This window comes from Dipodomys spectabilis, unplaced genomic scaffold, assembly GCF_019054845.1.
Source record: "Dipodomys spectabilis isolate Male_0828 unplaced genomic scaffold, ASM1905484v1 ptg000207l, whole genome shotgun sequence".
Taxonomy (NCBI): domain Eukaryota; kingdom Metazoa; phylum Chordata; class Mammalia; order Rodentia; family Heteromyidae; genus Dipodomys; species Dipodomys spectabilis.
In genome coordinates, this window is record NW_024870884.1 from 13,028,835 (window position 1) to 13,045,925 (window position 17,091).

Here is a 17,091-nt window from a genome sequence, read left to right on the forward strand (position 1 = left end):
GTCCAAATCCCACCCAGATACAACTCCATCTCTTCAATCTTTGTGTCTCTGAAGAAAATCACCATTTTATCTGCATAGCCTCTGCTTTAGTAAATTCTCAGCAGAATCTGATAGCAATAAGAAAATCTTAATAGAGCCCAAATCATATCCAGACCCCAAATGGTAATGGCTGTGTGAAATTGAATGAGTCTCTTAATATTTTCAGGACTAAGTAAGACTAAGAATAAAATGATTTGTCTCATTATTCTAGCACCCAACACATGAAAGGGGCTTGGAAATGTTTCATTTTCTTTTCCTCCTACTTTAGCACAGCATATGCATGCACATACATTTCTCTTGTGTTACTTAACAAGAAGAGAATAGGCTAAATACCATTACTCTCATGCTAGGAATATGCCCAAATGTTCCTGGCCCCTCAACCAATAATTTCTTTTATTATGAAAATACCGTACAGAAGAGTTACAATTACATGGACAAGATAATGAGTACATTTCTTATCAAGCATTGTTGCCTCCTCCTTTGTTTCCGCTTTCTATTCCTTCCCATCCCCGTCCCCTAACCCCCATATCGTACTCCCCACCCCGGCCAAAGTTGTAAAGTTTGTTTTTTGACATAACGACTTGTACATCTCATTGTTGCAATGGGTCCACCTGTATCCCCATTTAAACGATTTGTTTTTTCCCTTCCCCTCCACAAATTATACCAACATCAAATACAGTGAAAGCAGGAGTTATATCATGGGGGAGGGACATACAAAGCAACAAAGAAATCATCTTATAAATACGTTAGAAACAATCACAGGAAAGGAAAATCATTTGAGTACTTATCTTGGGGTTAATTTCACTTAACGTCAACTTATCTCAACCAATAATTTTTTACTTATTGGCTGAGTCACTTGGAAATTAAGTGAGTTTCTTATTCAAACTCATTGCAAATGATTTAAGTACACTAAACAACATACTTGGAAGATGCAATAAAGTAAATGTTTCACTAGTGATTGATACACAGCTCTCATTTAAGAGCTATGAGAGGGCTGGGAAGTTGGCTCAGTGGTAGAGCGCCTGTCTTGCATGCCTGAGGCCCTGGGTTCGATTCCTCAGCACCACATAAGCAAAAAGAAAAAAGCTGGAAGTGGTGCAGTGGCTCAACTGGTAGAGCGCTAGCCTTGAGCTGAAGAGCTGAGGGACAGTGCCCAGGCCCAGAGTTCAGACCCCGCGACCGGACCCAAAAAAAAAAAGAGCTATGAGAATTTGTCCCAATGTTTTGTAGTCAATAAAATCAGAGCAATACTCACTTTAGGATTTTTTCTAGCTAATGAGATATATGAATTTATTTTAGTAGCCATGTTAGTCATTAAAGAGCTCAACTGTAGAAATAATTACACAGAATAACTCCAACTTGATACTTGTGAAACCCAAGATGGTTATCTTTTTTATTTTTATTCTTTTATTTTTGTTGTTGTAGTTGGTCGTGGGGCCTGAACTCTGGGCCTTGGCAGTGTTCCTCAGCTCTTCAACTCAAGACTAGACCTCTACCACTTGAGCCACAGAACCATTTCCAAGGTCTCAAGGACTTCCTTACCTGATTGCCTTCATCTGTGATCCTTATACCTCAGATTAGTGAGTAGCTAGAATTACACAGGTGAGCCACCAGTGCCAGGCAAAAAGTTTTGTCTGATACTTAATATTCAATGTCCCCAAACGGCAACAAACCCTCATCCCTCATTTCTTCTGTGATTTTGGACCCCTGTCCAGTCTTTCCTGTTCTGATACCAGATCCACTGACAGCTTGTTCTTTATGTTGGCCTTATGTGTTCTCTTCACATCCCTCACCATAACCATCGTGGCCTACAGCAACATAGCAGCCATCATAGTGCGTCCCCCCTCGCCAAGGAGCGACAGAGAGCGTTCTCCACCTGCTCCTCCCACCTCATGGTCCTCTCCCTGATGTATGGCAGCTGTGTCTTCATATATGTGAAGCCGAAGCAAACGAGCCACCTGAACTCCAACAGAGAAGCTGCGCTGGTGAACACGGTGGTGACCCCCCTGCTGAACCCTGTCATCTACACTCTGCGCAACAGGCAGGTCCACCGGGCTCTCTGGGTTGTTCTGTCCAGGCTGAAGGTGCGGAAGTAGGAACATACATTCAAAAGTGGAAGTCATCTTCTGTTGGGCCTTTTCAGATTCTTCTATATATTTGGAATTTTCTATAGAAGTTGATTGTATTATTCTCCAGGTTCTGCTAGTTTAGAAATAGCTAATTTTCTAACAACTGGATCTGAAATTTGTATTAATCTTCTTTATATTGATATGAAAATATTTTCCCAAATCTTGTTTTTATTGGTTCTTCTTTTCTATTTATTTATTTTATTTATTTATTTTTATGTTGTTATTACAATGGTGAAGCACCCAGGGATTACAGTTATATAAGACAGGTAAAGAGCACATTTCTTTTTGGACAATATCTCCTCTTCCCTTGCTCACTTCCAGTATTTCTCACCTGTCCCCACCCACAAGTTGTATAGTTTATTATCAACATAGTGCCTAGTGAGTACCACTGCTGCATTTGTTCACCCTTTGTCCCTACATTTCTGTTCCCCTCCCCTTACTCTCCCAAAGACAAACAAAGGAACAAAAAAGATAAAAAGGAAAGAAAACAAAAACAGTAATAAGGAAAAATCTCCTGTTTTCAATTCCAATTCAGAAGGTTCTATTTCATATGATCAGATGCAAATAGGCATTGTGTCTTTGTGTTTTCTCTTAAAAGTATCCTCCTTTGGTTTCACTGTGAGTGAATGTCTACAGCCTTGTATAACTTACATGTTCCAGTATATATTAGATCTAATTCCACATATGAGAGAAAACATCCACCATCTGTTTCTCTGAGCTTGCTTACCTCACATGTGACTTGTTATAGTTCATCCATTTCCCTGCAAATGACATATTTTCTTTTGCTGGCTGTGTAAAATTTCATTGTAAATAGGCACTACATTTTTTGAGTTTTCTTTCTTCTTTTTTTGTTGGTTGGGGGCTTGAACTCAGGGCCTGGGGGCTGTCTCTGAGCCTCTTTGTTCTCAAGGCTAGTGCTCTACCACTTGTGCTACAGTGCCACTTCTGGTTTTTGAGGGGTTAATTGGAGGTAAATGTCTCTTGGGGACTTTTCTGCCCAACCTGGCTTTGAACCATGATCCTCAGATCTCACCTTCCGTAGTAGCTAGGATTATAGGCATGAACCACTGGTGCCCAGCTAGTTATCTTTCTTAATGCATTAAATATGTTTCTATTTACTTGCTTCAATAAAGTTAAGAAATGATTAGGCTGTGTATTTGCTTCCTATTGTACTGACATCTTGTACACTTTATTTTTGTGTCAGTGGTGAGGCTTGAACTCAGACTATGGACACTGTCCCTGAACTTTTTTTGCTAAAGTCTATTGCTCTACCACTTGAGCTCTGCTTCCTGCTTTGTTGTTGTTGTTGTTTATTTGAAGGTAAGAGTGAAAGAAAAAATGTAACCTAGGCAGAAAGTGACCTAAAAGAAAGTAACCCAAAAGAGCACATGGACAGAAGTCAAGTAGAAGGAAAGATTTATTGCCAGCAGAGCTGACAAAGACGTTTTCAATGAAAGGCTCCTTCATATCCATTCCAGGGGACCACGCAGAAGCAGGCAGGCACAGGAGAAAGATTATTATAAGGTTTATTAGAGGAGCCATATTTTCTCCAGAGAAGGAGAACATGGAACCCTCCTATATCTAGGTAGCAGCAGGGTCTAGGGGCAGCAAGTGAGGTAGATGGGAGCTCAGGTGGGTCTGCAAGGAGAGAGGGAGAGGCCAGCTGTATGGTGGGAACTTCAGGGCTGGGAGGAGCTCAGGTCTGGGTGGAGCTGAGGGCCAAAGGTGGGCATAATGCTTACAAAGAGTCTCATGGACTTTCATCCCAGAACTGGCTTTGGACCCCAATTCTCACATCTCAGCCTCCTGAGTAGCTAAGATGACAGGCATGAACCACAAGTATCTGACAAACTTGTAGGTCTTTGTATATTCTGGTATGAAAACCTCTCAAAAACTGTAACAACTCAAGAACTGAGGCCAAGACCATCCACCCAGAAAGGGGTAGAAATTGGTTCCAATTAGAAATGTAGAATGAGACTAGTTTAAAATGTGAAGCAGCTCTAAGGTTAGAGACATCATTAAAGCTACAAAATAACAAGTGCAAAGCATGCTGATTCCTTCACTAGGGCCTGAAATTCCAGTGGCTGATAAGCCACACCCACAGGCTGTAACTTTTCTTTCCTGGTCCATTAGATTTTCTTTCCTCCAAGCAAAAGATCCTCAGAAACAATAATGAAAAATTATGAATCATTGAAGTTGACCTGTGGATCAATTCCTAAAGAGATAACCGCCCCAACTCTGAGATGAATATACATGTTGTGCTGATTTAATGACTTCCTGTACTTCTAGTTAAACCTCACAGGCTCAGATACAACAACAACAGGCTCAGATACTCAACAAACAACAAAAGCCAGGCAAGAAAGAAATGAATGTTATGTTCTGCTCAACAACAAGCCAATGTAATTTTGTTTTCTCTGGGTTTTTTGTCGTTTTTTTTTGTGTGTGTGTGTTGGTAGGTACTAAGACTTAACTCAAGACCTCATGCCCTTACTTGGCTTTTTTCACTCAAGGTTGGAACTCTACTACTTGAGTCACACCTCCATTCATGGCTTTTTGCTGTTTAATTGGAGATGAGAGCCTCTCTGCTTTGTCTGGCCAGGCTGACTCTGAAATGTACTCCTTAGAGCTCAGTCTCCCAAGTAACTAGGGTTATAGGTGTACATGACTGTCCTTGGCTCTAAAGGTGTTTGATGTTAGAAATTCAAATAATTGAAAAAAAAAGAACTCAAAAAATTAAATCCCCCAACAACAAATCCTCAAAGAAACAACTGCCCAATAAATAAGTGGGCTAAAGACTTAAAGAGAAACTTCTCTGAAGAGGAAAGAAGGATGGCCAATAGACACATGAAGAAATGCTCAACCTCCCTAGCCATAAAAGAAATGCAAATCAAAACAACATTGAGATACCACCTCACCCCAGTTAGAATGGCTAAAATCAAGAACTCTAATAACAACAGATGCTGGAGGGGATGTGGACAGAAAGGAACCTTACTGCATTGTTGGTGGGAGTGTAAACTTGTTCAAACACTTTGGAAAGTAGTTTGGAGGTTCCTCAAAAGACTCCACATAGAGCTCCCCTATGACCCAGCAATCCCACTTTTGGGCATTTACCCAAATGTTCACAAACAAGACCACACTAAAGCTACCAGCACCACTATGTTTATTGCAGCATTATTTACAATAGCTAAGATATGGAACCAATCCAGATGTCCCTCAGTAGATGAATGGGTCAAGAAAATGTGGTATATATATATATACACAATGGAATTCTATGCCTCCATCAGAAAGAATGACATTGCCCCATTTGTTAGGAAATGGAAAGGCTTGGAAAAAATTATATTAAGTGAAGTAAGCCAGGCCCAAAGAAACATAGGTCCCATGGTTTCCCTTATTTACAATATCTAGTATATGTCTGAGTCAAGCAGAAAAGTTCAGATAAAGTGATGTTAGGGAAATGAACCCTAAGATATGTATTCAAATGATTTTTTTCTTTCATGCGATTGTTTCTAACACATTTATAAGATTATTTCTTTGTTGCTTTGTATGTCCCTCCCCCACAGTATAACCCCTGCTTTCACTGTATTTGATGTCGGTATAATTTGTGGAGGGGAAGGGGAAAAACAAATCGTTTAAATAGGGATGCAGGTGGACCCATTGCAACAATGAGATGTATAAGTTGTTATTTCAAAAACGAACTTCACAACTTTTGTGCGTGGGGGGGGGTGAGGGGGGGAGGCTTTTGTGGGGGGATGGGGGGAGGATGGGAAGGGATGGGAAGGGGAAACAAAGGAGGAGGCTACAATGCTTGATAAGAAATGTACTCATTTCTTGCCCATGTAGTTGTAACCCCTCTGTACAGTATTTTCACAATAAAAAAAAATTCTAAATCTCAAAAAAAAGAAATTCAAATAATTGGTGTTGGGGAGGGGTGCAAATATTGAATGGGAAAGACACAGGTATTTGATAGTAAAATTTAAATATATGTAGCTTGAGTAGTGAACAGAATGTGAACAGAATCGATCTATACCTATATGATTTGTATGTATTGTGTGTCTATAAAGAATATACCACTGGTTGCATATACCTGTAATCCTAGTTATCCAGAAGGCTGAGATCTGCAGATTAAGATTCATAGCCAGACCTGGCAGAAGTGCCCTAGCCTTTCATTTCCAATTAATCAGCAAAAAGCTGGACATGAAGTTGCGACTCAAAAGAGTATCAACCTTTAGCAAAAAAAGCCAAACAACAAATTGTTTAAATAGGGATACAGGTGGATCCATTTCAACAATGAAATGTACAAGATGCTATATTGAAAACTGAACTTTACAACTTTGTAGTCGTGTAGATGGGAGGGCAGGGATGGTAAGGGAAAGACAAAGGAGGAGGAAACACTGCTTGATAAGAAATGTACTTATTTCCTTGCTCATGTAATTGCCACTCTGTACCATATTTTCACAATTAAAAAATACTTATTAATAATAAATGAGTATGAGACCCTGAATGCCAAGACCCAGTATTGGCATGTGTATTTGCACACAGACACAGACAGAGACACAGACAGACACAGACACACACACACACACACACACACACACACACACACAGACACCCAACATCCCCCCCATATACACACGGGTGTTTCTAATTTGAGTCTGTCTCTCTTTATCACTGCCAACTCCCTGCAGGCAGGCATGGTAAATCTAGCTCTGAAGACTGTCACAGAGGAGCATGTTGAATATTGAGACCAGGGGCAGTAATGTTGCCATACCCAGTAAAATGGTTTTGTCCTTTCTACTGAAGTTTTCCATTTCAAACAATGTCCTTTGGGATGCTGCCCAGGTTCTGTTCCTGTGTCCGTGCCTCTCACTGCTCTAATGAACGTTCAGCGGTTTGTCCTTTTGGACCTGTGTGGCCTCTCCAGTGACACCTGTGTGTGCTGCTCTATTAATATGATGAGGACCATACAATGCACCTCCTTTATGCCAAAATGTGGACTGATTTGCAGGGGTTATGGACATGAATAGCAATTTTGGTTTCAAATCATGAAATGCACTTTTCCATTGTAAGAAAAAAAAAAAGGTGAACACATCTATTAATGTCTAGTTTTCAAGTTCCACATTTCATCTTCTAAAAGAATGGTAAGTCATGTTACAGGCACAACACAGTGCCCCCAGCGCCACCAAACACACAGGCCAGGTGCAGGCTGTGTAACTGGAGTTGTCTTCACTCTTCTCAAACCTACTGAGATCCACTTCCAGGACCAAAACAATGCGTGGTGAATGCCTTCTATCATTTTAGAAACAGCAATATTGCCATCAAAATCGCTGACATTAGATGTTTCTGGTTCATAGTGAAATTTACCTAAAGGCAGATTGAGCTTTACCTGGAATTAAATTCACTTTTAGTGATATCACCTTAGTCCAATTTATTTTTCCAATTTTATATATTGAATATTATTACTGTTTAAAGGTATTTAAGTAATAGTGAGGAATGTGAATACTTGTTTTTTATTAAAAATGTTCAGGATTGCCACAGACACTACATTCTTAATCCACTTTCTTTTTTTATATGTTACTCATTCCTACTGTAAACATATTTTAAGAATACCAAGCTAAATATTCAGGGCATGTCAAAATTTCTAATGTTTCTCTTTGAAGCTGAAAGATGTTTTCATAATTACTTTGTTGATCTTTTCATTGGAGTTTCACACGAGAATTTGTGACTTACTTAGACATACAGTATGTATGTGAGAAACCTATAGACAATTCCCAGGCTTTGGAATTCCAGTTCAGAGTTCTTTGCTGTGTAATTTCTCCATTGCCTTTCTGAATTATACTCAGTGTTCAAGAACAGTGAAGAAGTATAAATATCAACCAAGATTTGTAATGATCTTTTTTATGGTTGGAATATGTAACAAAACAGTAAATTTTCAGCTCATTTGGGCACACCATTTGCTCTATGATTTTATTTATTTTACAAACAGTAATAATACCTAGGAAAAAGACTTCTCATGTTACTGGCTCCAGGATAACAAAACTTTGTTCTGGACAAATCTAGTAGTTAGTTATGAGCAGATTTTTCTCATTTCACATATTGTCCTAAGGAATGAATAATCCTTAAAACATGCATAATTACCTTGAAAACAACTTTCAGCTCTATGGAGCTACCGTATGTATGTATGCTCTTGTTCTCTGTCAACCACAGCGGAGGTTGGAAACTCTAGGACAATGTGTAGAATTTTCATCATCATCCATCTGAACAAATGAATGTTTTTTTGTCCCATATTTAAGCCAATCGTGAAAAGATTGTTTTTTTATTTTATTTTATTTGAGAACATACTGTACAGAGGGGTTACAATTACATGGGCAGGATAATGCGTACATTTCTTACCAAGCATTGCAGCCTCCTCCTTTGTTGACCCTTCACCTCCCTTCCCAGCCTCCCCCCTCCCCCCCTCCACACCGACATTGTAAAGCTCGTTTTTGACATGACCTTTTGTACTTCTCATTGTTGCAACAGGTCGACCTGAATCCTTAAACGACTTGTTTGTCCCCATCTCCTCCACAAGTTATACTGATATCAAATATAGTGAAAGCGGGGGTTACACTGTGGGGGAGGGACATACAAAGCAACAAAGAAATAATCTTATAAATGTGTTAGAAACACATGCATGAAAGAAAAAAAACATTAAAATACATATTTAAGGGTTCATTTTCCTAACATCACATTATCTGACCTTTTCCGCTTGACTCATACATATACTAGATATTGCAAATAAGGGAAACCATGGGACCTATGTTTCTTTGGGCCTGGCTTACTTCACTTAATATAATTTTCGTGAAAGGAATCTTGACTCATCGATAGCCAGAGTTGTCCTTCTCTGTGTGAGGCCCTTGGGAGGATTTCACAGATGCTGCTCTAAGTGGACCCTGAAGGAGTAATTAAATTACATTCCTTTACAAGGGACTTGGCTGTCTCGGTGCTGGCCCCAAGGCTAGTTCAGGCTGAAGTCCAAACAGGGGATGTGGGGTCTAAGCCCCAGCGGTAATGGAAAACTCACCCTTGGTGTACTAAAGTGTTTCCATGAAACTTAGACCATTGTGGGGCTCAAGTGAAAAGCTTAAAAGCATTTCCCCTAAACAAGACAGATACACCTTTCTTCATGCTTACTCAATGTAGTGCTTTAGGTCTTAGAAGAAGTGTGTGAGAGAGAAAAGTATCTGCATGAGAATGGGAAGAGTCATATCATCACTAGTTGAAGATGATAGGGTCTTATAGTGAAGAGCACTAAAGCCTCTATCAGAAAAGTTGTAGATGTGATGAGTAGTTTTGGAAACAGTGGTATTGCAAATCAGTACTTTTTAATAAATACAAACCACGAGCATGCTGAGAATGAGACCAAGAAATTGATCCCACACACTAATAAAACTAGGGGTAAACTCAACCAGGAATATAAAAGATCTCTGTAGTGAAAATTACAACATACAGATGAAATTGAGAAAGACACTGATGGTGGAAAGACAATCCTCCATAGCAGAGAAGCAGAATTCATATGAAAATATGCATATTACTGAAAGCTATGTACAGATCCAGTGGAAACCTCATCAGCATTCTTCTTCACAGAACTGGGAAAATCTATCCTAAAATTCTGATTGGAAGCAAAAAATACCCTGGAGTGACAAAGCAATCCCAAACTAAATACAATGGAGCTACCTCAATACCTGACTTCTTATTATATGAGAGTCCTAGGAAGAAAACTGGCATGGTGCTAGGCAAGTGCTGATAATCCTGTTATCCTAGCTAGTCAGAATGCTGTGATCTGAGGATCCTAGTTTGGAGGGAGCCCAGGCAGGGAAGTCTGTGGGACCCTTACCTCTAATTAACCAGGCAAAAGTCAAAAGTGCTGCTGTGGGTCAAGTGGATAAACACAAAATAGAATAAGTATAAAGTGGAATATTATGTACTAAATAATAGGATTAAAGTTGTATCATAGATCATTCTTGAGAACATTAGGCTGACAGATTCTAGCTGGAAGGTCACATATTACATTATACTAGTTATATGAAAAATATGTTTATTTTTGCCCTGGCTAGAGGGATGACTGTGAGAATGAAAAAGTGAATGCTCATAGGATGATTTTCTTTAAATATTGTAAATATTGCTGTAAACCACAGAGCTGTAGCCTTTAAATGTTTGGATGGCACAGTATGCTAATTACCCCTCCATAAAGCTTGCAAGAAAAGAAGTAATCAAAAGTACAAGTCAGAGCTGTCCTGAAGAACAGAATGAAGAGAATATACACAGCTATAAAACGAGAGTTATTAGATTCATTACATGACTGGGGGCCAGGCTGGCCAAAAATGACTTTCTGTACCCCAAAGAACAGGAGCACCCCAGCACTTCTCAATACAAGAGTTTGAAATTCTCATGATCTTTAGGGTCTGTGATTATTCTTAGAAGGAACTTAGGGCTCCGTTCATTTGATTGCTTCTGATAATGTGTGGATTCAAACTGACATCTTCCTCCTCCCAAATCAAAGCTTGTTATCCATGTACCTTTCCTCTGCTATGTTTATGACTTTGTACCCCACGAGTACAGGAGCACCTGTGCCTTTCCCTCTGCATTGATGACACAGGTGCCATGTTGACTTCATCTGTTTATTGTGATTATCAGTTCAATCAGGGTATCAATCAAATCTTGAGTTTCATGCTTTACTTGTGAATACACATTAATTATACATGTTAATTGCCAAAAGATGTTTCCCTATGATATTTTCATTCATGCAAAGAATATTCTTCTATTACCCTTTCTCAATGTTTTCTTTTGTGGAAAAAAATATTGAACAGGTGTCATTATTATGTTTTCATAGACACAGATGTTTTAACCTCATTCACTCTATTTATCCCTCTGCTTTGACTTTTCACTGCTGGTCCTTACCCCTGAAGAGTTCTTTGTTTTCTTTTTCTGTCATTCATTTTTGAAGGATTAGATTCTGAATATGTGGCGATGTACTCTTCAACTCTCAATGCTGTAATAGTATTTATTTCTTTAAATACACTGTAAAATGCCCCAAATATAAAATTGGCAAGTAAGACAAAAACAGAACAAACACTCTTTGTGATGCCATAAAAATCTATCATTACTCACCCAGAGGCATTGGTGATAGTGTAATAGAAAGTCTTCTAGACCACTGAAGGCCACTCAACCTATTATTTATGGGTCCACATTCTATCAGAGAGAATAGACCTGGTCCATGATCATCTACAGGCCAGGGCCACATCTGCCACAATGCACCTGTACTTGTCCCATAGAAGAGAGAAGTCCACTCACTTATTCTAATAAAAAATTCAAGCTCTACTTTCAGCTTCCATGTCAAGTAGTGAACAATGTATTTGTGATGAATTCTGGAGATGTAACTAAACACTCAGCTTCAGCTTCTCTTATTCTGATGGAGAAGCAGCTTTTCCAGAATTGTTTCCTGGAAAACAAGACTTGTCTTTATTATTTATTCCAGGTGATTTGTACACTGGATTTTGTTCAGGAACAATGGAAGGACAGCATTGCCTGCCCAGAACATTCTGATCACAGGTCAATCTCTCCAGAGCAGTGAGGCAGACCAGATCCTCACTGCAGACAGCAAACTCAATGCATGAGAAGTCTCAGACTTCCTAGGTTCATACACCACAAATCCACTGTTAAAGGTGGAATTCTACCTTCAAACCAAGGAATAGTCTCACCTTTATTGTTGGTGAGAAGAAAGGGAAGAGCAGGAAAGAATCTGCATCACAAACTGTCACCATAGTGCTCTAGAGACAGTAAATGAGGTCAAATTCAAGGTGCAGAACTGAACCCAAAACACACGGTCACCATGAAGAAGCTCTTCAGTTTGACAGTCCCGCAAATGCTGTGGATGACCACACAACAACTCTCAGATGTGATTTAAAGATTTATATCTTAAATATTTTTCACAGATGTAAAATGCTTATTCAGTAAAGAGAAAGTGAGGCCACTCAAGAGAATGAGCAGTGGGACCCAGAAACCGGTGTTCCCTAGTCTAAATATTCTTACAGTAAAAGAGGAGAAAGTCACTTTCACACAGCTGTAAATCTAAAATACATTTGTCTTCCATAAGGGGAGATCAACAAAACCAGCATCTTGAGGCTTTTCATTTGAACTAACTACAATCTCCAAGCAGCCATTTCCCACCAAAATACTCTGTTCTCATGAAGGAAGGTCAAGCCTTACTGAAACTGCTACCTCCCAGTAGAAGAGCTTTTGGGAAGATGTATTTTTTATGTTGCATTTTATTTGTTTGCAGTCTAGATTTCAGGACCTGGGCACTGGCTCTGAACTCTTTTTGCTCAAGGCTAGGTCTCTACCACTTGAGCCACAGTGCCATTTTCTGCTTTTTCTGAAGAGTTTATTGGACATAAGAGTTTCACGGACATTCCTACAAAGGCTGGTTTTGAACCATGATCTTAAGATCTCAGCTTCCTAAATAGGTAGGATTATAGGGCTGAGCTACAGAGTCTAGATATTTTTATTTTTATTGTTATTATAAAGGTGATGTACAGAGGAATTACAGTTACGTAAGTCAGGTAAAGAGGACATATCTTTGTGGACAATGTCACCTCTCCCACTTTTTCCCTCCTGTCCCCACCCACAAGTTGTACAGTTCATTTTCCACATAGTGTCTAGAGAATTCCACTGCTGCATTTGTTGACCCTTTGTCCCCCCATTTCAATGCCCCTCCTCTTATACTCCCAAGACAGATAAATAAGACAAGAATAAAAGAAAACAACAACAACAATAAAGAATAAAAGCTCTTGTTCCATTTCCTGGAGTTCTAGGTGTATTAATTTTTGAAGAAAGGGACAAGTTTCCTGAGGGCAGCTTTGACCTCCTTGTTCCTCAAAGTGTAGATGAGGGGGTTGAGGGTGGGGCTCGCCATGGTGTACAGCACTCCAGCCACCTTGCTCTTCTCTGCACTGTAGCTGGACACAGGACTGATGTAGGCATAGAACACAGTCATGTAATACATGCACACCACAATGAGGTGGGAGGAGCAGGTGGAGAAGGCTCTCTGCTTCCCCTCTGATGTCCTCATCTTCAGGATGCTGGAGATGATGAAGCCATAGGACACAACAGTCAAGAGGAAATTGAATATGCCATAGAATGCATCAGCCAGTGTGGTCATGACATTGTTCACATAAGTGGAGCTACAGGAGAGACGGAGCAGAGGAGGGATTTCACAGGAGAAATGAGTGATGATATTGGGCCCACAGAAGTTCAATCGCACCATCAGCCCTGTGTGGATGGCTGAGTTGAAGGCACACATCACCCACACTCCAACAACAAGCACACTGCAGAAGGCCTTGCTCATCATGGTGCTGTAATGGAGGGGGTGGCAGATGGCCGCATAGCGGTCATAGGCCATGACCGTGAGCAGCAGCAACTCTGCGGATATAGTCCATATGAGAAAGTAGAGCTGGGCCATGCAGCCCCTAAAAGAGATGGAGCTCTTCTCTACCATCAGCTCCTCCAGAGCCTTTGGTATGATGGATGAGGTGCAGATGATGTCCATTGTAGCCAAATTGAGCAGGAAGAAGTACATGGGCGTATGGAGGCCAGGGTTGAAGCTGATGGCCACGATGATGAGTATATTTCCTGTGATGGCCACACAGTAGAGAGACAGGAAACAGCAGAACAAGAAGAGGTGGTATTCGGGGTGCTCTGAGAATCCCTGCAGGATGAACTCTGTTACTGCTGTGTGGTTGCTCATGGTCCTGGGGTGAGAGGGTTTTCAGGATCTACCAGGAGAATCTCTACCCACAGCTGCATATGACTTCAGGGCTAGAATAAAACATGAAAGATTTCTTTGAAAGGTTGCTGTGCTTTGTAAATACATGATAACATGTTGTGAACATTCAATAGCTCCAGTAGATTAGTTTAGGCACATATTAAAATACCTCATACCAAAGAAAACAAGCATTCAGCTCATAAACAACAAATGCAAGATTAACTTTTTAAAACATTAATTAACAATTAACCTTAACAAATATCACTCAATATGATAGAAAAGAAAAGGGCAGATTATTAAATGGATGCTCCTCCCTTCTTTATTCATGAATACACAAGTTTAGAAAAATTAGAGATTGCATAACATTTCCATGGTTTCTTGGATATGGATATGTATTCCATTTGAGCCCCAACTTTTCTTTCTGGAAATTTGTCTTTGGAAAGATAGTTAAAATGTCTTCAAGTCACCCTGTAATGCTAGCTAAGTCTGAAGGCTGAGATCTTAGAATTGTGGTTTAAACCATCCAGAGAAGGAAAGCCTATGAAACTGTTACCTTCAATTAACTACACAAAAAGTCAGAAGTGGAGCTGTGGCTCAAGTTTAGGGCATCAGCATTGAGCCAAAAACTTCAGGGACAACAACCCAGGACCTGTGTAGAAGCCCCAGTACTGTCACACACACACACACACACACACACACACACACACACACACACAAATATACACCAGTGTATATGCATGTGTATACTGTATCTTAAAGCCAGGTGATGGTGGCTCACACTTGTAATCCTAGTTATTCGGGAAGCTAAGATCTGAGGTTCCTGGTTCAAAGTCAGATTGGGCAGGAAATCCATGTGTCTCTTTTCCTCAATTATCTAGCAGAAAACCAGAAGCAGAGCTGTGGCTCCAGTGGCAGACAGCCAGCCTTTACAGAAAAAGCTAAAGGACAGTGCCCAGGCCCTGAGTTCAAGCCCTAGTATTGTCATTAAAGTAAATCTTCAAATTATCTGCATGGCACCATTTATGACTGAATATTTAAAATTAATCTATGTTCTTTAAGATGGATTTTCTGTGATATATTGACATAATTCTACATAGTGTTTTTGAAGTGTCTCAGTGACCACTTTAAAAACAGAATAAAAATTAAAATAACATGCCCAATTATGACCTGATTTGCAGGGGTAATGGACATCGGTACATGAATCAAAGTCAACAGGTGAGTGAAGCTAAAGTTTCATGTCAGGGACAGATTGTGGCTGATTTTCATTTTCTTTTTTGTCAAAGTGCTTTCTGTTCTTTCTCTGGAATGACCTTCCCGAGATGTATCATGAAAATCTCTTTCTAGCAGCCCTTCCACACCCTCCATACTCATTGAGGAGGAATTTCTTTCAACTGCTCTTCCTGGATTCTCCTCTTCTCCAGGTTTTCTCTTCACCCCAAATTAACCATGTAGTGCTTACCCCATTTACTTTTCCTTTCCCCTCTTCATTTTAAAACAAAAATGATTAATGTTTAATTTTAATTTAAGAATTCCCTTTTAGGAAGGTAGGGAGGGAGGGGATGGTAGGGGGAAAAAAATGGAGGGGGTAACAATGTTCAAGAGGAAGTGTACTCATTACCTCACTCATGTAACTGTAACCCTCTGTATAGTATCTTTACAATAAAAAAAAATAAAAAAAAAAAAGAATTCCCCTTTGGTCCAACTCAAGAAACATATTTCCCATCCTAAATTAAGGCTTAGCCAAAAAGTCCAAACATCTCCTGTCATTTGCATGATACAATTCTTTGTGTGTGTGTGTGTGTGTGTGTGTGTGTGTGTGTGTGTGTGTGTGTGTGTGTGTGTGTGCCAAGCCAGATGCTTGAATTCTAGGCTTGGGCTCTGTCCTCAAACATTTGTGCTCAAAGTTAGCACTCTACTTCTTGAGTCATAGCTTCACTTCCAGCTTTTTGGATAAATAATTGGAGTTATGAGTCTCAAAGACATTCCTGCCCAGGCTGGCTTCGAACTGGGATCCTCAGATTTCAGCCTCCTTAGTAACTAGGATTACAGGCATGATCCACCAGTGTCTGGCGATGGTGTAGATATTGTTTGACTAAAGGGCACAACACTGGTAAGACACCCCCCCCCCCGACATATTGGTCAACTTCATAGCACATATGACAAGTCAAGAGTCATGTTGGCACCGTTGCACCTGGAGCAGACAAGCACATCTGTCCCTTATATCCACAGAGCAATCAAGTGCCATGTGCTGGGCATCAGGAGACCCCTTCACTGGAAACTCAAACCCAGTTCTTGTCTTCACTCAGCTGAAGAGACAGATAAGGGAGCACCTCCATTATGGATGAGCAGTCTGCACAGATTCTGAATAAAATTGCAGCACCCATCCACATTTAGAGAACAAATTACCCTCAGGTAAAGACATACTTGCTGTGATTTCCAGGATAGGTGGACAGAGTCCTGATCCCATCCAGAATCAGGACAGTAAGTAGATTTCATGACAATGACCATGAATGTTTCCTTCGACATCAGCCAGTCATTTGGTCTATGGAGAGGAACAAAGACCTGTCTACCCTGAGGTTTGTTGGGCATTGGCTTTAGTTCTTATCAAGCATCCAGGGTAATGACCAGGTACGCCAGTGGAAAGAACAAGATTACAGCTAGCCTTGACCCAGCTCAAAGTCTTGCTACTGTTACAACACGGTGGTCCCCACAGGCCAGGTACGAGATGTATAGCCGGAGTTGTCTTCGCTCTTCTCAAACCTACTGAGGTCCACTTCCAGGACCAAAACAGAGCATGGTGTACGGCTTCCATCATGTTAGGAAAATAGAAATCGGTGGCTTCATGATCCCTGACATTAAAAGGCTGATATTGAATTTTTCCTAAATTCAGATTGAATTTTTCATTGAACACAATTTACTTCTAGTGAATCTCACCTTAGTTCTAATTTATTGTTCACAGTTTCCCAACTGGAAAATTATTATGATTTTAAGGCACACAATTAATAGTAGACAATTGACTTTTTATGATCTTTGATGTCATTCAAGATTTTCACATATAGGATATGATTCAGCTATTATATATGAAAGTAGTTATTTCTATTCTAAACATTAAAAAACAGAAAA

General features: G+C 40.0%; 1 pseudogene; it reads right to left on the bottom strand.

Moving 5' to 3' along the window:
* Nucleotides 1-13,023: 13,023 nt before the first annotated feature.
* Nucleotides 13,024-14,009, bottom strand: LOC122122349 (annotated as a pseudogene).
* Between the last annotated feature and the right edge of the window lie 3,082 nt (nt 14,010-17,091).